Source organism: Cupressus sempervirens, chromosome 8 (assembly GCF_028749045.1).
Source record: "Cupressus sempervirens isolate cs-2001-9-10 chromosome 8, ASM2874904v1, whole genome shotgun sequence".
In the NCBI taxonomy this organism is placed as follows: Eukaryota; Viridiplantae; Streptophyta; class Pinopsida; order Cupressales; family Cupressaceae; genus Cupressus; species Cupressus sempervirens.
In genome coordinates, this window is record NC_143125.1 from 254920543 (window position 1) to 254944456 (window position 23914).

The 23914-nt window shown below is 34.3% G+C and overlaps 1 pseudogene; it reads left to right on the forward strand.

The window, feature by feature from the left end:
• Positions 1 to 15989: 15989 nt before the first annotated feature.
• LOC149542441 (uncharacterized) lies at positions 15990 to 23208 on the forward strand (annotated as a pseudogene).
• Positions 23209 to 23914: the final 706 nt, after the last annotated feature.

The window sequence follows — 23914 nt, forward strand, 5'->3', positions numbered from 1 at the left end:
CCATCAAAGCACTTTGCAATACTAGAGTATAAATAGAGTCAAATCTCTTATAGTGGCTAATGATATGGTGGTTACGGAGGAAGTTGATATCAATATTGAAGCCATCAATTACTTTCAAGAAAGGGGGGCTATTGATGATGGAGCCGAAGACCCTCATGATTAGCTTGGATGCATTCTTGAGCTTTTCTCTCCTGAGGACAATGGTGTCATGACCAAAAAGGTTGAAAGAGAAAAAGTCAGAAGCACTTCTTTCTCCTTCCAAGGTTTTAAATATCTAAGTCATGATGGGTTCACCTTGGTATTCTTCTAAGAATATTTGGACATTGTGGGAGAGGATGTTTTCAATATTTTCATTTCTAGTTCTTTAGGACTGGTAATATGGAGAATAAAACTAATCAAACCTACATTGTGCTCATTCCTTAAAAAATTGACCCCATCTGTATGGAAGACTTTCACCCTATTATTCTTTGTAATCCTATTTACCAAATCATTTCCAAGGTTTTAATGAATAGGATGTAGCTAATCTTGCAAAAAATCGTTTAAAAATAAAAAGGCTTTGTTAGTGGGAGGAACATTATGGATGTGGTCATTATAGCTCATGTGAAATCTTACATTCAATGAATGCCAATGTTAAACCTACCATGGTTCTCAAGCTCAACATTTCTAGAGCTTATGATAGGGTGAAATGGTCTTTCCTTAATAAATTTTTAACCAAATTTGGTTTCTCTGGTAAGTGCCACAAAATGATTATGAATTTTCAAAGAGGCCTTTAATTTCCCCACCACAACATATGAACAATTTTTAGATGATATTGTTTTTTTTCGGAAGTTACTCTTTCTGAAGCTAAGGCTTGGAAGTCCCTATTAGCTAACTATGCCAATTTTTCTGGCCAATACATTAACTTTCATAAGAGTAAATTCTTCTTTTTAACAATCAAAAAGACATGCAAAGAAATATTTATGTCAAACTAGAGTACCAAATCCATTTTTTCCCGGATATGTATCTGGGTCTTCCTTTCTCCCAAGAGAAATTGAGTCACAAAAACTAGAATAGTGTCACAGAGAAGTTTCAAAAGAAATTGGCAGGATGGAAAGGAAAAGTATTATGTTTTAGGGGTAAGCTCCTTCTCCTTAAAGTGTTCCTCCAAAGTATCATTGTGTACTTTATGTCATTTTATTTAATGCCTACAAAGGTAGTAGATATCATAGAGAAAATCCAAAAGAAATTTATGTGGTCAGGAGTGGAGGAAAAGAGAAAGATGACTCTTGTTAACTGGAATCAAGTTTGTAAACCCAAAGAGAATGGTGCCCTTGGTGTCAAAAACCTTAGAAGTATGAACAAAGATATTGTCTCAAAATTGGGATGGTTAACTTTAGAAGGAGTCAAAGATTGGACTAAAATCCTAAGGGCTAAATACCTATCATACAATCCTCCATGTTTATGTCTAAACAATAATAATCCCAATGACAACTCTTCTCTATGGAAGAACATTCTAAAAACCAAGGGCTTTATTAGAAGAGGCAGTAGAATCCAGATGGGAAATGGTAGACAAAGCTTATTCTAGGAAGAAATATGGAAGGAGTTCCTATCAAGGAGGTGGTAAGTGACCTTGGTATGATAGACTAGTTAAAGGTGGATGTGGGGGAGAAAGTGGAAAGCTGCCTATAATGGGAGAATGGTAATGCTAGATTGAAGGACCTATTAGTCCATGGCATGTTCAATGTGTGGCTAGAAGAATCAGGCATGCCAATGTGGAGGTAGTTACCTTTCTTATGAACTTGCTTGTTGACCCTAATCTCTTTAATCAAGCCCAAGAGGACAAATAGTTCTAGAGATATAACACCAATGGTCTCTTCTCTATTAATTCAACCTATAGATCACTTGAAGATACTTTAGTTGTAGACAATTTCTGGAAGAGTATCTAGACCCATAATCTCCTACCAAAAATTAACTATTTCTGGTGGGTTGTGGCTCATAGAAAAATTCTCACACTAGACAATCTATCAAAACATGGTGTCATGTTAGCTAACAGATGTTCCCTATGTGAAAAGAATACTGAGTCTATTAGTCACATTCTATTACATCGACCATGCACAATTGAGATATAGAATTTGGTGTTCAAGGAATATTATATTGCCATGTGTTCCCTAAAATACTAAGAATTTTATGATACATTGGAAGATCTCTCCTTTCTCTCACCCTATCTTTTCTAATGCTTGGGAAATAATACTTCCTATGGTTCGCAATTGTGTTTGGAAAGAAAGAAACAACATAATATTCAATAACAAAAAGATTGAGATCGGTTTCATCTTCCATATCATCAAGAACATCACCAAGGATAGTATAAATTGTGCTTGTTTCTCCAAAATCCTTAGGTTCCCCAACCTCGTGGATCTAAGGCTAAAATAAAATTGGAATATCAAAAAAAATTTGATAGATATCAATTGACAAAAGATTTTTAAATTGAAAAAGTGCTACTAGATTCTGCCCTAGAAGGGATGGTTGAAATTTAATGTGGATGGATGTTCCAAAGGCAACAATAATGTTGATGGAGCGAGAGGAATTATCAAAGACTGGAAAGTTGATATTATACTTGGTTTTTCCAAGTTTTTGGGACTTAGGTCCAACAACTATGTTGAAGCTATAACAATGTGGTTAAGTATTAAAACTCTGCAAGACTTAGAAGTGGACAAAGTTGAGTTGGAAGGAGACTTGAAGCTTATTATTGACCTTCTTTTAAATAGAGTCAAATTCCCATGGAGTATTAACCCTTTAATTGAGGATTGCAAAAGAAGGGTCTCTTCCTTTAATAGTGTGTTAATCAAACACACCCTTAGAGAAGGGAACAAAGTTGCAAACTACCTAGCTACATGGGGTCTAAACCATGAAGAATGGAAGATGGTCACTAAGATGGAGGGGATGCAAGAGTTAAATCTATTAGTTTTAAATGATAACAAAAGTAATAATGGTACATGGTAGTAGTACAAGTGGTGTCAGGTGGACTACCAAGCGGCCAAGTCAATAGGCCTCGGGCCTTGTGATCATTAAAGGAAACAATACTATTGAGATGTGTTTGAGCATCATTTAATATATTCACATTAATGAGGTGTTAATCCCAATGAAGCAAAAATGGGCACTCCATATTGTTTCAATCATAAGCTTTAATCATGTGAGTCTTATCCCATATCTATCTCATTATTTCCCAAGATGGTTATTAATCTTGTTTTCAGACAATTATGGAGTCGAGTTGGAAAGTATCCCACTCAACTAAAGTGTTTCATGTTGTATGTGATCAAGAGTTACTAAAGTTCTAGGTGGGTTTCTAACCTTTGGGGTTAGAGTATGCTTGTTTGTTGCTTGGTTGTAAGGGCGCAAGGCAAAGAGGGTATGTGCTCTTCGTTGTTCTAGGTTCAAGACATTCTTCCTTCCTTTTTTAATCAAAATATTTCAAGGTTAAGCAATATATCTCATCAATGAGAATTCTTTTAACATTTTACAATACTTTTCAATGGTTATGTATAACCATATTAATAAAAATAATAATGATTTTTTTAGGAACATTTTGTTACAAATGAGAATAAAATAGTGTATTTTATGATATATTTTTGTGACAACTACTGAATGTAACATAAAAATATGGCATAAAGGTTATATTATTTTAGTACTTGACTAATTTCTATATCTATATCTACCACTTTGGAAAATTAATGTGATTTATATATTTTATATTTTGTGTTGCCAAGGTCATTTAGGAAAATTAATTTTTAAAATGAAAGTTGCAACAAGAATTTAAATATATGACTTTTACCCAATATTTCTTCTATATTATAAGAAAAAATAAGTTTCCAAGAGACATAAACCCTAAGCGCAAAAGTTATAGAAAATAACTAAAAAAGAGACCGAAAATCAAACTATGCTAAAAGCTAGGAAATCCTACGGAACCAAAAATCAGCAAAAACCCCAGTCAAGAACTATGAAGGAAAACCACCAAAAACAAGCAAAGACTAATTTCAAAAAACTAAATATGAGAACTAAAAACCAACAACCAATAGGAATACTAGAAAAATTAGGCTAGCTCTTTAATGGATGTCACCATGTATCCTCCTTAAGCTCAAACATTTTATGTGCAAAAGCTTTGAAGTCAAGGAGGTCCAGAGAAGTATCTGACATTTGCAACCATCTTCTTCATTCTACCATGAGTATATTTACTAGCGCTAGAACCCTGCCTATCCACATTGCTCACATCTACATCTAGGATCATTGGGGAGCCAAAACCATTTTCATCTTTGCTAACATTTTGTTGAAGATATCCATGTAGGTACCCAAGATTTCATGACTTTTATGGAAGAGTTTCTTCATAGTACTTTCTATTCTCTCCATTCTCTCTAGCAAGTCATTAAGGCCCTGTTTGGTTGCTGGCATAGGAATGGAAAATTAGAATAGAAAAATGAAATGGGAATAGAAATAGGCAATTCCAATCATGTTTGGTGCACTTTGAATTCGACTAGGAATATGTTACTCTATTGTTTGGTTGTACAAAAATAGAATAGGAATAAGGTTAAGTTTTGTATTTTTAAAAACATTTTTCTTAAAAAAAAATTTAATTTATTATTTTTTTAGTTAATTCATTTTCATTTTCATTTTTTTAAACAAATAGATATAATTTAAAAAAATGTTATTAAAAAAAATTTAACAAAAAAAATTCAAAAAGTAAAAGTAAAAAAAAATTCAAAAAATAAAATAAAAAAAAAAATTTCGAAAAAAAAAAAATTTTAAAAAGAAAAAAAGAAAAGAAAAGTTTTTTAATGGAAAATCGGAATGGGAATGGAAGTGGCCTATTCCAATAACAGATATTTTTTGGCATAGACATATGCTCATTTTAGGGGCAAAATTGGAATATGTATTCCTATTCCCAATTCCGATTGAGCTTACCAAACAACGAATATAAAACATATTCTAATTTCGTTTTCCTATTCCACTCATATTCCAGCAACCAAACGGGGCCTAACCTTCTTCTCAAAACCATCTACATCATTATTCACTCCCATTTCTTTACCAGGATGCCTTCAAATATCGCTGACATATATCATTAGTTTAGGTGTAAGGATTAATCTCATGACAAGTCCATTTATCTAGGAGAAAAGAGTACATGGGCATAGCCTTCATCTTTTTTATCACACCTAGCACTAACTCCACCTTATCTTATAGATCTTCCACAAGCATCTTCACATTACACTCTACTAGGTCCAGAATCCTAAGAAGAGTGATGTTCCTAGTTTTTTTCTTCTCCTTCGTCCCTCTTCAAGAACTAGGCTCTTATCCTCACCTTGCATAATCTTCATTTTTTCCATTTCCACCTCATTTCCTAGTCATATCAAACATCATGATCCATGAAGCACTCATCTGCACATGGGCTAGTTGCTATGTGTTGCCATTTTGTGGTTTGTAACTTTTAACACTAAGCACCTAACTTTACTACCAACCACACCAAACTCCCAACTCTGACCATTTTTCCCTGTTAGAGTTGGCAATGTGACTATCGATTGTGTGATCACCAGACCCACCTCAAGATGTGTGCCACATGTTGCACTCTCATTTTCCCGTCTTCCTCAAAATCCATTCAATGTGACTCTTTGATTGGCCCTCTTTACATAGTCTCTTGACATATCAACATCCTATTAGGTACCCCTACCACTTAGGTACCACTTGTCATACTCTAGTTTGTTGAGAATGCCACCTCATCTTCTTTGGGGCCCAATGATGTGTGCCACGTGTCAACATCTCATTCATTTCATGTATTGCACATGTCTTCTTTCCACATACTTTCCATGTAAGTTTTTTATCCTTTTAAGATTTGGCCCAAAATGGATTTGACTATAGATAGGTATCATTATTTCGAAGACTTTGTCTAAAACTTGTTGTCCTTGAACATTTAGGCCCAAAATAGGATTAGGGTCATTCGATCTTTGTTGATTGAATGGTGTTTAACACTATAAAGGATGTCAATGCTGTAGTAGATGTTACCTCAAGTATGCCACATGTTCTCTTTCTAGGAAATATGGGAATACAAGTCAACTATTGGAAAAATCGGCCCAAAAATCATTTGTTGTTGTTGATCTTCTAATCTTCTGCTGAGTTGATGGGTGGCAACAATTCTTTCAGTATTAAATCCTGGTTGTAGAAAATCCTCCTACATAAACCATCACTTAAAACCCTCCAACGCTAAGTGGGAGACATGGTGCCATTGTATTATATCTCAAACCAAAGCGTACAGGCTTGCAAGATAATGTGGCTTGCATATCTTGCCTTCTTTATTGTCTTCTTTGGTCCTGCCTTCCTCCACATGTTCACATCCCATGTGTTTTCCATGAGGGTAGTGATTAAGTGTGTATGCCCTTTTTGCATAGTCGCTATTTGAAATTCTAGCTCCATGCTTAACCATGCGACCATGCGAAAGCTACGCCTCGTCGCACCTTCGCTATTTGAAAAGACCTTTTGCAATAAACCACTGCGACCAAGTGAACACTGAGCATTTGATTGCATTGCACTGTTGTACCATAAAAATATTAAGAGCTTAATCTTATCAGGATAGAGTGATCATCTTAGTTATATAGTTGAACCTTAAATTTTGAAGTTTTTTTAAAAGTGTGAAACACATTTCACTCTTATAGATCTTCCACAAGCATCTCCACATTACACTCTTCCAAGTCCAAAATCCTAAGAAGAGTGATGTTCTTAGTTTTCTTTCTCTCCCTCACCTCTTCAAGAACTAGGCTCTCATCCTCAACTTGGATAACCTTCATTTTTTGCATTTCAACCTCATTTCCTAGTGATATCAACACATCATGATCCATAAAGCACTCATAGTCACCGAGGATCAAAACGTTATTGCCTTTTGTACTACCACTACAAGTATCTATATTCTAAGGTTTATTCTCACTATTAGCCAATGAAGCAACTTTCTCACCAACATGACTTAGAGGCTCTTGAGGAATGAAAGAAAGGTTCTTAGTGCTTGTTGTAGTTTTGTTGAATAGTTGTTGCACAAATATCATTGAATTGAGAGTGTTATTATATTTTAATAATAGATTTATGCTCATTCGTGAAAAACATAGAAATAATTTGAAATATTTTGTAATGCCTCTCTAATTAGCTCCCAATATGGCATCCTTATGGATGTATCTATTGACATTATGGTCAAGTTTATTTATTATAGATTCACAGTTAGTCAAATGGTCAATAGCAAGCGAGTTTATCTTGTAGTTTATAGTGTTAACCAAGTAATCCAAGATCTATTGAGTTCTATAGCTACTGTTGAGTTTCAGAATCAATATTCAGTTCACGTTGAGTATTATCTACCGAGTTGATAAGTAATAGTGCAAACCGAGTTTCATAGTATTAACTGAGTTGCATAGTGTCAACCATGGTCTCCAATGTTTACTGAGTCCACAGTATTAGTGATGTGAATCTAGTGTTGACAGAGACAAGAAGTGTCAACCAAGTGATTCAATTTATACTGAGCTTGTAGTGTTAGTATTGACCAAGTCATGCAGTATCAACCAAGTGATTTAGTTTATATGTTGAGTTTCCTCTAGTCACCAATGCTAACTAAGTTTAGACTACTTGGAAGTGATTAGTATGAACTAAGATTCTATGTCTACCAAGAGCATGATAATGTTGAGTGTTGACAATGGTTTTTGAGTATCAGAACCTCACTGAGTTTTTCTTTAGAACCTGAGTGCCAGTAGTTGAGATGACTTTGTGTATTTTGGTGATACTTGTATTGTAGCCGACTTTGATGAACTATAATTTGGATTGGTATATATGATATGTATTGTATCACATCTAAAGAAGAGATAATATATGTGTGAGAAATAAAAAGAGAAGTGTGAATTGAGAAGACTACGAGAAGTATAAGGAGCAAATTTTTTTTATCTATCATAGTAAGGTGATCGTTACACTTAAAAGGAATCTCTACCAGCAAATTAGAGTTGCAGATCAGAGATCAACCACTAGTTCATCCTAATAGGTGGACCAGTTAAGTCCTTTCACAAGGTAGAATTTACAATCTTTTGTAAATATCTTTACCAAGTGCAAACTTCATTGTATGTTTCGTAAATCCTTTAACAAGGTGGACCTAGTAGTCCTTATTGCTCCTAATAGGGTGATCATTAGAAGTGATCAATTGTAAGCCTTAACAAGTCAACTTTATACTATAGTATTAAAGCTTGTGGGTATCATCCCCACCCTAGTTTTGCTTTCTATTTGGAAGGTTTCTGGGTTACCATATCTTCTGTCAATATGTTATGAATTTTTTAATGTTTTTAGTGTTTCATGGATGCAATTATATCAGTATATAAATGAAGGATTATTTGGCGTAATAATATTAAGTTATATTGGTTCTTGATCCACCCCTCCCTTGTTAGTAACCTAGTCTATCCTATATTTCCAACAATTGGTATCAGAGCTTTGTTATTCTAAAAAAAAAAAGAAGTTAATAGCTTGAGAAAAGATTAGAGGCAATGGAGGTATTTAGGCTAGATAAGGCTATTGACAATGAAAAGTTGGATTTGGAATTGGCTATTGGGAAACTAAAGAAAGCAAAGGAGAAACTCTCTCAATCCTTAAAAGGAAGAAAAGATCTTACAGTAAAAATGAATGAAAAACTCTACACTGAAGAAAGAATTGAAGATAACTATCTAGAAAGAAATTCAGATGAAGCTAATGAGGAAATCAGAGACCTATTGGAAAATAATTGCAATCTACAAGAAGAATTTAGAAAGCTGAAAAGAGAACAAGAAATTTAGTCAGTGAGATCATGTGAAGTCATGGAAGAAAAAGACAAAGCAAAAGAAGAGATGGAAGGAAAGAAAAATGAAATTCAACATCTATCCCTTCAATAGGTAGACTTCATTGATTAACTTACTAATACAAATGAAGGAATCATGAATCTATGATTAGAAAATGAAAGATTGCAAAATAATCCAAACACTGAAAAGTAAACCAATGATAGGATGATGAAATCTCAAGCAAACATAAATCAATTGAATGGGCAAAGTCAATATAGGCAGAAAGATAAAGCTGGAATGAGATACACAGAAGAAGGTGAATCATCCAAGCAAGGAGCTGAAAAGAACAAAAGGCCTTCTTGTAATCATTGTGGCAAGCTAGGTCACACATCAAACAAATGTTGGAGTAATGGTAAAGAAAAATTCAATGGAAAGTGTTACGATTGCAATAAACATGGCCATAGAGCAAGTGAATGCAAAGAGAAACTTAAATTTTAAGGTAAATGTCACAAATGCAAGAAGCATGGACACAAATCTTCTGAATGCAAAACCAAGATATTGAACCCAACTAAACAGATTGTGAAAGCTATATTTGGATGGGATTACAAGACATGGTGTAGATGCCACTACTATAGAGAATTTGTGTAGATTTGAGAAAATTGTGTGAAATATCACATGAGGATAAGAGACACCACTAGGAGATATTTTATTTGTATAGAACTTGGACATCTTACCATGAACTATGTGAACACTGGAAGGATAGAAGATGAAAAGAAAGCCAATGCTGACAATATTAAAAAATATATGAGGCAGCAATGGATTCCAAAATCTTCTAAGAATGCAAGTCCAAGCCATGAAGCAAATATCACTCAAGAATTGGGTGACTCAAGTATTTCAACTTGATCTCCCACAAGGATGATTGGAACTAAGACCCTAAAGCAAACATCTTACATCAGTTCTAGCTAGCTAGAAGGAAAGATCCATATCAAAATTTAAGATGCAAAGGGATCACTGAGTTATTGTATAAAATCATGACCTTACCAAGCTAGGTTAGGTTGCAAGACCCTACCAAGCAAGGATACACTAAAACATTGTGTGGACACCAAGCTATGATTAAATCTATTGAACACTAAGGTTGAACTAGGTGGAAGATAGTCTATCACCAAATGAGTGATCATACCAAGCATTTATGGCAATTGAAAAGTGAAAATTTGTTAGAAGGAAGGAAATCAAATTCATTTACCACCATGAATTTTTGAAGAGCTATTTGCAAAGGGTCATTTCTATGCTTCCAAGTGATCTGTGTGTTTGTTGTTGAAGATTTTCATGTTTTCATAAACCCTACCAAGCATGGCATCTTACAACAACAAGAATGGGAAAGGATCTGAGATGTTGGTTCGAGGAGTCAATTGGAAGGCACCAAACTTCAAGTTGAGTCCGACAGTTACAGAAGTACTTGATCCAACTGGAGCTCATTCACAGATTCCACCAAAGGTATTACCTGTTAACAATATTCGTTCACATTTTCATTGTTCGATACATGATATTGGAACACTAGAAATGGATGATACTCTAAAGAAGTTATGTGTGAATGGTACATTGAAACCTAAGCATCAACATTTGGAAACCAAGGGTTTAACACACATTTTGGATATGCCTCAAGACTTTCAAATAAAATGGATAAGGTCTATTCTTAGTCATGTACACAATGGGAAGCTATGGTTGGAGCAGCCTACTCAAATTAACAAAGAAAATGATTCATTAAATCATAGGGCTCCCAATATTGAACAAATAAAAGACTACCAAAACCCTAATTTGGGTTTTTACTGGAAAGAAAAACTCTTACTGAGGAGGATGGAAGAGGTATGAAGATCAATAGTGTGATTGACATGGAGCTAAAATTTGGAATTCATGTGATAGCTCATAAGATGTATAGCTCCAGACATCTTAATAGCATGTCATGTGAGGCAGTTGATCTGACTCTCAAGCTAGTGAAGAACAACATGTTCTTCGACCTTGCCTACCTATTGTTGAATTAATTCAACAAGAACATGGAGAGCATCAGGACTTTAGAGAAAAACCCATGTAAGTTTGGTTTACTATTCACATGTTTATTCTTCTCTGTGCAAAAATTTTTCCCTTCAAAAGGTTTAGTCATATGGAGAAAAGATGTACCAGTACTATATCAGATTAATGAATACATAATAGAGATGGGTGAGAACTTTGTTAGTATCATGAACAATTACTTTGATTCATTCAAGGAAAAGATGAATAACAGATACATAATCCCTAAGAAACTTTGTAGAAGATTACAAGGATGATGTTTATTTTATGATAGATTGTGACAAAGCATACATTCAAGAAATCAAATCTAGAGTGGTGTGGGTTAAGCCTCTAAGATATGAGGTTAACATTTATGACACCAAGGATATCATTGAGGCACTTTTGAATGAACTTGTGGATTCCAAAACCACATATTTTAGTACTTTTGATGAAGCTAGTTCTAGAATAGAACTTCAAATCAAGCTTCCTCAAGTAGTTAGTAAAGGAAAGAAGAGGATAGCAAAACTGAGGCAAGAAAGTTATACTCTCCTATTGATAGAAGGAAAAGGAGATGATATAGAAGAAGATGATGCAGAAGATAAAGTAGAAGATAAAATCCAAAGAAGAAGAGAAAATCAAGAAGAAGGGTAAGGTTATCATAACCAGACCTACCAAGTCATCTACTGTAGTATTCACAAGAAGAGCATCTAGATCAAGAAATAAATTTAAATTAGGTGAGGAAGATGCTGAGGAAATTATTTTCAAAAGACCTCCACCTACATTTTAAGAAAAATTAAAGGACATTGATGCAAGAGCTGGCATGGCAACCTTTAAATCTCTTAGATATGAGACCAAGAATGTAGATGAGAAGAAGAAAGTTGAAGACATGATAATGCCAAAGTTAGGTAAATGGAAATACTCACTTGATCAACTTGCACAACAAATTCCTAATGAGCTTATGCAAGTAATCAAGCCAAAATGGGAAAATGCTAAAAAACTACAAGAGATATATTTGAATAGACTCCAAGGTAGCTCATGTCGAGTCTTTGTGATAAAGAAGTGAAAGAATCTATGAAGGAAAATGAAGAAAAACTCACTTTGAAATTCAATACATGCATGATATCAAGATTAATGGCATTGAACATGTGGTGAAAACAACTACAACTACATGGAAGAATATCTACAAACTTCATCAATTGAATGATTTTGTTGTTCATGTTATTGATATAGATCATGAAGATGATAGAGAAGTAAATGACAATAATGATGAATAAGATATAGAAACAGATGATGTAAATCTAGATGACAAGGAGAAAGAACATGAATCTACAAAGGAGAACATCCCTGAGATTCAGAGTATTGAGGAAAACGATCTAGAGAAGGCTGCAACAACAATTATGGCTTCATTTCCTCACTCTCTAAGAAAAAATTTAATGCCATCAAGCTTAGAAAAAGCTTCTACCAAGTTGATTGTGGCAACCACTGCAACACCATGCACCCAACCAATCTCTACACCTATTTAGCTAAGTATTATATTGACGAAAGTGATCAACATTTCATCTACCGAGTAGTCAGTGCTTCCTCCATCATCATTTGGCTACATAACAACTAGGTATTTCTACTATCAGAGCAATATCTACTTTTATTTCTAGCCCTTCTATTTCTATTGTTGTCACAATTCCAAGTATGCAAATAGTAAGTACAAAGACAATTGAGAGCAAGCCTCATATGAGTACTAAAGTTTCAAGAAAAGATAACAGTAAAGAACAAGACATTGATCTTGATGAGGATATAGTTATCCTAAACTGGGATATCTCTAATTTGAATCCTAATCAAATGAACATCATAGGTGAACTATGGCAAAAGAAAGCTAAGAAACAAAAGCTTAGAGAAGAGAAAAGAAGAGTAAACCAAGTGCTTGAAGATGTGAAGAACATACTTGTAGATGCACTAAATATTGAGGTTGATAGTACACAACCTATTTTTGTTTAGTTAGTAGAAGTTGTCCAAAAATTCAATGAAGATCTGAATGGACAAGAAAAGTTACTAAAAAGAGCAGAGAGGAAATTTGAGAACAAAGTATTGGAGCAAGTGACACTAAAAATTGCAATATATCAAGTAGAACTATCTATTATTCTTAGCTCATTAGAAAACTCTGCAAATAATGTTACTTCATTATTTGGCAAATTATGTGATACATCTATCTTCACTTAGGAAATCAAAGATAAACTATTTAAGATAGATGAAGACTTGAAGGCAAGTGCACACCAGTTGTCACTTGACTCGAGCTACAGTTCTACTCACTACTCAAAGATCAAATTTCTGACTAATATGCAAGCATAATTATTAAGGGAAAAAGCCAAGACTAGGGCCACACTTGTAGACATCCAAGGCATGATTCTTCTGAATATGGATGCATTGCAAAAACACAATGCACATGTCAAAACTCTCATCCATGAAAATAACTTCTCCATACCTAATCATATGATGGGGTTATCAGTAGAAGTATAGATTGCACTTCATGCAAGCAAGGTGTTACAATTAAATTGAGACAAGACAATAATATTGATTTTGAAGGTATATTTTGACTTCTTGTCACATTTTGGCATCACCATGTAGCATACACCTTTGAAATTTATGCCAAAAAGGGGGAGAAGATGAGATGTGATATATAAAGAGAAAATATGCAATGAGAAGATGAGATAAGAGATATAAGTATATATTGAGAAAAGTATAATGTGTGTGTGTGTGTGTGTGTGTGTGTGTGTGTGCATCATAATATTATACATATACATGTACAGATAATTAAAAAAATTCCTTACAAAAATAAATTTGAAAAATCTCAAAAAAAGAGTATGTTACCAAGTTGAAGACACAAGATAGAGACTAAGAATGTTTTGAGCTTGAAATTTTGAGAATTCAATTTGGATTGATGAATTTTTTTTTTCACTAATGCCAAAGGGGGAGATTGTTGACATTATGGTCAAGTTTGTTTACTAGTGACTCACACTTAGTCAAATGGTCAGCAACTACCGAGCTTATATTGTAGTTTACAGTGTTAACTAAGTAATCCAAGATCTACCGAGTTCTATAGTTGCTTCTGAGTTCCAAAATTAGTATTCAATTCACGCCGAGTAGTATCTACCAAGTTGATAAGTAATAGTACAAACTGGGCTTCATAGTAATAACCAAGTTGCATAGTGTCAACTGTAGTCTCCAGTGTTTACCGAGTTTGCAGTATCAGTGATTTAAATCTAGCGTTGACCAAGCTAGGAAGTGTCAACCAAGTGATTCAATTTATATGTTGAGTTTTACTGAGTCACTAGTGCTACTAAGTTCAAACTACTTGGAAATGATTAGTATGAATCGAGTTTCTACGTCTACTGAGAGCATGATGATGTCAAGTGTTGACAATGGTTGTTGAGTATCAAAACGTCACTGAGTTTGTCTTCAAAACTTGAGTGCCAACAGTTGAGTCAACTTTGTGTATTTTGGTGATACTTGTATTATAGACAACTTTGATGAATTGTAAATTGGATTGGTATATATGAAATGTAGTATATCGCATCCAAAGAAGAGATGATATATGTGTAAGAAACAATAAGAGCAGAAGTACAAATTGAGAAGGCTACAAGTAGTATAAGGAGCAGAAAAGATTTATCTATCACAACAAGGTGATCATTACACTTCAAAGGAATCTCTACTAGTAAAATTAGAGTTGCAGATTAGAGATTAGCTACTAGTCCATCCTAGCAGGTGGAACAGTTAAATTCTTTCACAAAGTAGACTTAAACAGTCTTTTGCAAATCTCTTTACCGAGTGCATATGTCATTGTATGTTTTGTAAAATCCTTTAACAAGGTGGACCTAGCAATCCTTATTGCTCCTAGCAAGGCAGATCATTAGGGCCAACTTTGTAGTGTAGTACTAAAGCTTGTGGGTATCATCCCCACCCCAGTTTTACTTTCTATTTGGAAGGTTTTTGGGTCACCATATCTTGTGTTAATATGTTATGAATGTTTTAATGCTTTCAGTCTTTCATGCATGCAATCAGATCAACATATAAATGAAGGATTATTTGGTGTAGTAAAATTAAGTTTTATTGGTTCTTGATTCATCCCTCCCCTCTCAGTAACCTAGTCTATCCTATATTTCCAACAGTATCTCCAACATTATCTGTAACTTATTTCTTTATACACTTTGATGAGATCTCTTTTGACACATCTTTTTTTGTTCTAGATGCTTCCTTGTTTCCTTATGTGATTGGTTGAGCTCTCCATATACGTGTATAATATTAATATGGTGCAAGCATAAGAGGTTCATACCTTTCAAATAATATGATTTATTCCTTTGCATCAACAAGTTGTTTGTATCTTTGCGGGTGTATATAAGAACCCTAGTGTTGTAGTTGGTTTTCATCTTCATTTAGTGTTTTATTTCTACTTTTTATACTTTTGAATTAAATGTAAACAAAATTCCCACACCCCTCTCACACAAGAAAATTATCTATCTTAAATACAATGGAAAATTATAGTTTCATAGAAATATCTCCAACTATTAGACTAGGTGTCACTTTTCTTCTAACAAACAAGACCAATTTTAAAGAAACATTTAGAACAAAATATATTATTTATCAACAAATAATAGTTATTATGTAATACCCTAAATTTTATATGCTATTATTTTAAATAAAATATAATAAAGTATGGGCTGTGTAATCTCGGTAACATACAAGCTAATTCATTCAAAGATAAGAAATTCCTGATTAGCCTAATACAATATATATGTATACATTAGTAATTCCTTTTCGGCAGTTGAAGTCATATGCTCAAAATACATGTATAATGATTTACGCCGACTGAAGAGAGAATAAGAAAAATATCTCGCGGAAACGAAATATCTCAAGCCATGGAAAAGTTACACAAGTTTTAACGCGGCGTAGCAAATCAGCGGAGAGGAATATTGAAGTCTTGAAAGCATTGGCTTGCACAATCTGTGAACACAGCGCTAAGAACTTGGAAAACTGTTTGCGCAAAATGCGTATCTCACGGTCCTATTTTTTATTCATTGCCGTGCTTTACTCGATATCACGTACTGACAATGAATGTTTAGCACTCTATAAATGTGATCACTCACTGGAAGGTCATAATAAAAAAGAATGGAGGGCAGACAGATGAAGAGAGTTATACTGATCCAGACGCTGTGGTTTGCATTAACCACACATGCCTCTGCAGTAGCCATTCCCAACACCTCTTATTCTCCCCATGTCTCTTCTTCGCATAGCCCTGCCATGGACGGAATGTTTTCTGTTGTGAAGAAGCGTGTGCTCCTCATGGACGAAGATGTTTCTGAGAAGAGAGACTTGGAAGCCCTACTCTCTTTCAAGGGGGGCATTAAAGCCGACCCCATGCACTCTCTTCTCAACTGGACTTCTGCCAATTCAGAAAACTTGTGCTCCTGGAACGGTGTCGTTTGCAGAAAGGGTACCAAGAGAGTCGTGGCCATCATTCTCCCTCAATTGGAATTGGCAGGGACCCTCTCTCCCTTCATCGGGAATCTATCTTTATTACGTGTTATGAATCTCTCCAGCAATTCTTTCATGGGAACGATTCCACCTCTTCTCGGCAAGCTCAAGGCGTTGAGGGTACTCGACCTCAACACAAATCTACTGACAGGATCCATCCCCACATCTCTTGCTAATTGCACACATCTTGAGTATATAAGACTTTCGGTTAACAACTTGACAGGAAGCATACCTGCACAATTCGGTTCTCTGCACAGTTTACAGCATCTGCACTTGTCCTACAATGATCTTACTGGAAACATTCCAGTTTTGCTGAGCAACTGCACCTCTCTTCTTTATTTGCCACTTGGCATTAACAATCCCACAGGTAATTATTCTCATTCTACAATATGCAATATTTAGATTCAATTGTATGTTAGTTTTTTATCAATGTTTTGGATCATACTATATAATCTATCATCAAAATGAAATAGCTGGAAATATAGATAAACAATAGATAAGTTTAACTAGGGGCTTTCTAATGAATGGTTCATAAGACACAACACTTGGTGAAGGTTTTGTAAATGAGGTTGCAAGAAGAGTGGTTTAATCATGGAGGGAACTCCAGAGTTTAGAGCGCTCCACCTGGAATAGTAATGGGATAGGTGACCTTCAGTGCTTCACCTATGTGAACATCACCAAGATCTAATGAGTGCTAAGTGTTCCATTTATTCTCATGAAAGATGGATTCATGTGTGAATCACTACTCATGTGATCCATGAATTTGACTTGAAAACTATACAATTAAATCGTGATAACAATATCACAATTTTACTTGATGTACTTATCAATGTAGACAAAGATAAAGAAAGATTCTCATCCTTCTTGCTTTGTTAGACATTGTATATTGTTGGAGCTAATGTCCTGACAATACTAAATAATAATTTAGCCGATAGGCTATATGTGGGAACAAAGTTTCACATAATTATTTTTTCGCAGGAAAATTGTCATCTTTGACCAGTTAATTGTCAGGCCATTAATAATTTTTCGACTGACTTTTATTTCACTCCACTTTTCACTGCTTTTTTTTCTAATTTTTTGGTTTAATTAGTCATCTACACTATTATTATTATTTTAAAAAAAAATTATTTAACTTAAAAATTATAACTATAAAATAATAAGATATGTCATATATAATATAAATATTATTGCTTATTTTTTAATTTATTATTTAAGTTAATTATTTATATTGGTTGTTTATTTAACAAAAATAAATACTATTTTATTTTAATTAGAAATTATTTAAAATTTAATTTATTGAGATGTGATTTTTTTAAAATTTAATTTATCTTTAATTTGAACTCTCTTGTTTTCCTATTTATTTAGAAACCTATTTACTTGTTATCTCCACTTTTAACTCTCTTTTTTCCCCTTTTATTTAACTTTTGATTTTAAAAATTGATTGAAGTTTTAGTTTTTAAATTAATTAAGTTAATTTATTTTTAAAAATAGGGTACTTGACCTCAACAAAAATCTATGGACAGGATCCGTCCCCACATCTCTTGCTAATTGCACACATCGTGAGTATATAAGACTTTTGGTTAACAACTTGACAGGAAGCATACCTGCACAATTCGGTTCTCTGCATAGTTTACAGCATCTGCACTTGTCCTACAATGACCTTACTGGAAACATTCCAGTTTTGCTGAGCAACTGCACCTCTCTTCTTTATTTGCCACTTGGCATTAACAATCTCACAGGTAATTATTCTCATTTTGCAAGAATATGCAATATTTAGATTCAATTGTTTGTTAGTTTTTCATCAATATTTTGGAGCACACTATATAATCTATCAAAATGAAATAGTTGGAAATATAGATAAACAATAGATAAGTTTAAGTGCTTTCTAATGAATGGTTTATAAGACCCAACACTTGGTGACGGTTTTGTAAACGAGGTTGCAAGCAAAGTGGTTTAATCGTGGAGGGAACTCCATAGTTTAGAGCACTCCAACTGGGATAGTAATGGTATAGGTGACCTTTAGTGCTTCACCTATGTGAACATCACCAAGATCCAATGAGTGCTAAGTGTTCCATTTATTCTCATGAAAGATGGATTCATGTGTGAATTACTACTCATGTGATCAATGAATTTGACTCAAAAACTATACAATTAAATCGTGATAACAATATCAAATTTTACTTGATATACTTATTAATGTAGACAAAGATAAAGAAAGATTCGCATCCTTCCTACTTTGCTAGATATTGCATATTGTTGGAGCTAATGTTCTAACAATACTAAATAACAATTCACCTAATAGGCTATATGCGGGAACAAAGTTCCCACATAATTATTTCTTTTGCTGGAAAATTGTCAGTCTTTGACTAGTAAATTGTCAGCCCTTGCTATTAATAATTTTCCTACCAATTTTTATTTCACTTCACTTTTAATTCTTATTTTTCCTTATTATTTAGTTTAATTAGTCATCTACACTTTACTATTATTCTTTAAAAATTTATTTAACTTAAAAATTATAACTATAAAATAATAATATATGTCATATATTATTTAAATATTTCTATTTGTTTAGTTTAATTAGCTATTATCTTTAATTCTTTTTTTTTTTGTTGGTAATAAGTTTATTATTATTATTTAAAATATCATTTTTACAAATTTACAACTAGGCTTCATATTATAGCCTTCCTTTGCCCATACAAGTCTCATCTCTAGAGACCAACTAACTATACATAAAACCTTCTATCTATCCCCAAACCTTCTGTCTTAATAAACTAAACATAACATCAAAAAAAGAACCAGAGTATCCACCACCTGTTTGTCTCTACTTTTCCATTTTCTGCTTACCATTCCATTGCTTGGCCTTAGCTTCTCCTCGACTACATTTCCTTCACGTGCTTCTCTGCTATATTCTTCTTGATTTAACTCTTATTTTTTAATTTATTATTTAACTTAATTATTTATATTGGCTGTTTATTTAACAAAAATAAATACAATTTTATTTTAATTAGAAATTATTTATAATTCAATTTATTGAGACGAGATTTTTTTTAATTTTAATTTATCTTTAATTTTAACTCTTTTATTTTCCTATTTATTTAGAAACTTATTTATTTGTTATTTCCGCTTTTAATTTTCTTTTCTTCCTTTTATTTAACTTTTGATTCTAAAAATTGATTGAAGTTTTAGTTTTTAAATTAAGTTAATTTATTTTTAAAAATAGTTTAGCTAATAGGATATTTCTGGGAGTTGTTATTTGTTTAATATCTTTTTATATTTCTCATTATTTTTTAGATGATAATTTATTAATATATGATAAACTATATATATATAATATTCATTTAATTTTATAAAAAGAATTACATTTTATTTTACTTAAATTATAAATTCATTTTAATTTAATTTATGCACATTAAATTATAATTTTAAAAAATATTAGTAAACATCTATATCGCACAAAATGCACATGGCAAACCTTGTTGAGTTGCTAGCAACACAAGCTTAGTTTAGGTATTAGTCAAAGAGTTTTAGTTTTAGTAAGTTGTTATCATAGATATGTTGAGTTAGGTGTCCATAACTGAAAAGTTTATTTGTGTTGTCAATCTTGATGTAATTTATTGTCAATGCAATTAACACTCATTTAAGAATGTTGTAGAAGCAAGATATTGTATAAATTTGCATCTATTATTCAATAAAGTTTATTAAACTAGAAGTACTTTCTTTCTCTATTTTATTTTATTTTATTTTAGTGTTCTATTTTTCCAATAGATATATTCCATTGTCTATTATATTTTTCATGCTTTTTACCCTTATAATTTGACAGGAACGATTCCACCCGAGTTCGGGAAGCTCAACAAATTGCAGTACTTTTCTGTGAACGATAACAAGCTGAAGACCCAAATCCCTGTGACCCTGGGTAATTGTTCCTCCCTGGAAGTACTATTTATTGGGGGTTTTGCCCAACTCTATGGTAATATACCAGCTGAACTAGGTAATTTGAAACAACTTTACCAATTATCACTGTATGGCCCAGGAAACATCACAGGCTCTATCCCTCCAGAAATAGGAAATTGTACTAGACTTGAGTGGCTTGATGTGGGATTCCACCATATTAACGGAACACTACCTACCACTCTTGCCATTCTTCCTCTCTTTACCCTTGATTTCAATTTTAACAATTTAGAGGGGACAATTCCTGAACTCATTTTCAATCTAACCCAGCTTGCTTACTTAGATCTTGGTAGAAACCATTACACAGGTACCATTTTTGATTGCATTGGAAATTTGAGAGAGCTAACTTTTCTGAATCTGAGTACAAACATGTTAAACGACACCATACCCCAAGCAATAACTAGCCTGACCAAGCTTGAGAAACTAACCTTAGACGCTATGTGAGAAATATAGATTAAAATCAAACTCAATACTCATAACCCTAACCCTAAAAACTTTGCTCCACACATGAAGGTGTCGAGTGCCAGTTTTACTCGGCACTTGATGGTGCCGAGTGGCAGGTTGCTCGGCACTTGAAGAAAAGTGCTTGGCACAGGAAGGTGCCGAGTGCCAGAAATTACTCGGCACTTGCTCGGCACATGAAGGTGCCGAGTGATAGGCAATAGGTGCCGAGTGAAATTGGCACAAAGAGGAGCTCGACAACAAATGCTGAGTATGCTCGGCTCACAAAGGAAATGCTCGTCAACAATAGATGCCAAGTGAGCTCGGCTCCAAATAAAGTTTATAACTTAGAAAATTCCAGTCGTGAATGCATTCACCATTAAAACCAGAGAGTCAAAGCTTTAAGCTTTCAAACAAATTTTTCAAATCCAATATACAAGGGAAGATCAATAGATTCAAGTATGCTTGCTTTCTTTCTATTCAATCTTTCATTAAACTATTACAACATCTGGGAGCATTCGGCTTCAACCAGAAAACCCTAAAATAACCCTAAATTGATAATACTTCAAACTTTAATAAACCTTTAAACCTGCAACTCTAATGGCTACATACAATGGTGCCTGGAGCAATCATTGCTTCAACAAGACAAAACCAAACAACAAACTTATAAAGTGAACAAGGAACCACGTGCAACTGTAGGCACAAACTTCCTTCCTTCTTCCTTCTCTGCTCAGCTTTGCAACTTCTCTCTGATCTGCTTGATCTACACTTAATAAAAAATGAATGTAGAAACATTCCTTTTGTCTTCTGACCTAAAACATTTTCCCCTCTCATTTCCAAATTCAAAAATCTCACCTACCACATTCATGTTTTCTATCTGTTCTGGGTCGTCAGGTGGTAGGTGGACATTTGGCTCCAGGGGCAAATGTCAACGCTGCATTAAGTTTTCCAGCACGCTAACCAATTGACCGGATTTGTTCCCAAGGATATAGGAAACCTCCGAAAATTGAAAAGGTTATTTTTGTATTCAAACAACCTCACAGGCATAATCCCAGAGTCAATGGGCGAGTTGGAGTCCCTTGAACTCCTCTATCTTCACTTTAACCATTTCAGTGGTCATGTACCAGATTGTATTGGCAAACTCAAGAGTCTTACGGAGCTCCTGATCACGGGCAACAACATTTCCGGAGCCATTCCGAAAACTATCAGTGGTTTGATATCAGTGGAGGTGTTAGATTTTTCAAATATCATCTTGGGTGGAAAGATTCTCGAGGGCATCACTAAATGCACAACGCTCAGCCGCCTAATTTTGTCAGAAAATAGGCTGAACGGAAAGATTCCATCCTCTATGAGTAGCTGTGCCTCACTGACGGAGCTGATATTATCCAGCAACTCTCTCTCCGGTGGAATTCCTCCAACACTCAGCAACTACAAATCTTTGAGGAAGATAAAGCTGTTCAACAATTCCTTCAATGGAAGTTCTGATATCAACTATCCCTCATCTCTGGAAGTACTGTCAGCAAACACCAATAACTTCTCTGGGACTCTGCCGGCATCCTTGGCCAACTGTAAGAAGCTTTAGCTTCTTGATTTCAGAAGGAACCGTCTGAGAGGTGCACTTCCTTCGTACCTCACACATTTTCAGGACATGAGATTTTTGAGCCTCGGGTATAATCAGCTTTGGGGTGCTTTTCCGGCATGGATTGTAAATCTCACTAGTTTGCAGGTTCTGGATTTATCAAACAATAAGTCTGATGGCCAAATACCTGCTAATCTTGACAATCTTCAGGGGTTTTCTATGCACGGAGATCCGCAAGTTTCTGGAAATAGCCTGTATGAAGATATCTGTGTAGTCATAAAAAAACATGAGTACAGGCTGGAGTACGTAATGGCGGCGAACACCATACTTGACTTATCAGGTAACAATCTCAGCGGGCAGATATCGAAAAGCATAGGGCAATTGAGAAGCATGAGATTGCTGAATCTGTCTGGGAACCATTTTGAAGGTGAAATACCAGCTTATCTTGGGAAGATATGGACCCTGGAGCAGTTGGACTTGTCTAAGAATAAGCTCACCAGGGATATTCCTGAGTCTCTCTATATTGTACCTGCTGGCATACATAGATCTGTCTTCCAACATGCTCTGCGGACGAATACCCAGAGGACCACAGTTCGATACATTCACTGCAAAGTCATTCCAGAATAATCTTCCATGCTTGTGCAGGGCCCCTTTGCAGAGTTGCAACCGAGAGAACAAAACATCTTTGGTCCCATCTGTGACCAATTTGGAATCGTTGTGGAGTGTAATTGATGAAAATGTGTCCATGGTTGCTCTGGCGTTGGGCTTCAGGATAGCCTTCGTTGGAACAATGTTGGTGATGATATGGGGGGAGATAATGTGGCCTTGCATAATTAGGTCCTTTAAACTCCAAGGATTTTACCGAGTTGCTTCCCAGACATGTAGCTGGAGTTTGAGCTACACCCCTCATTTCACTTTTCACTCATTCCCATCCGCATCTGCATCTGCAGCCACTGGTTAGCTCTAACGTCTATTCTTCAGTTTTCAAGCTGTTTTAGTTTTGTTACTTCCTAGGAGCTTTTAAGTGTATATGCATATATGCATGATAGAATAAGTATAGGAAGTAACCCACATAATGCTTGGGACATCCATTGTAAGGCCCGTGGATAAACAGCAGAGGATTTGCATTAGAAGTGACAGTTTTTCAAATTAATTAATTAATTTATAAATCACATAGCAGATTAATTTATAAATCACATAGCAACTGCTATGTGATTTATAAATTAATTAATTAATTTAAAAAACTATCACTTCTGGTGCAAATCCTCTGCTAGATAGACAACTCTCATTGTAAGGGCCATAAGGCCGTATTCTGACTAGTCCTTTTGTTAGGACACATCATAAATAGAGTTGTTTGTATGACCAATTATAAAGTCAATTTGGATTACTTTTATCTTTTTGGTATAAACTAGGGTGGTTGTTCTATTTTGTAATATGATAAGTCAATGAGGATTTTCCTCATATATATATATATATATATATAAGATTTTAACTTTTGTCAAATAATTTAAATAAATAGATAGTATACTAATCTCTTTTTTCCTAACTAGATACTCTATGTATATAACATGATGACGAATAGTTGTAATAT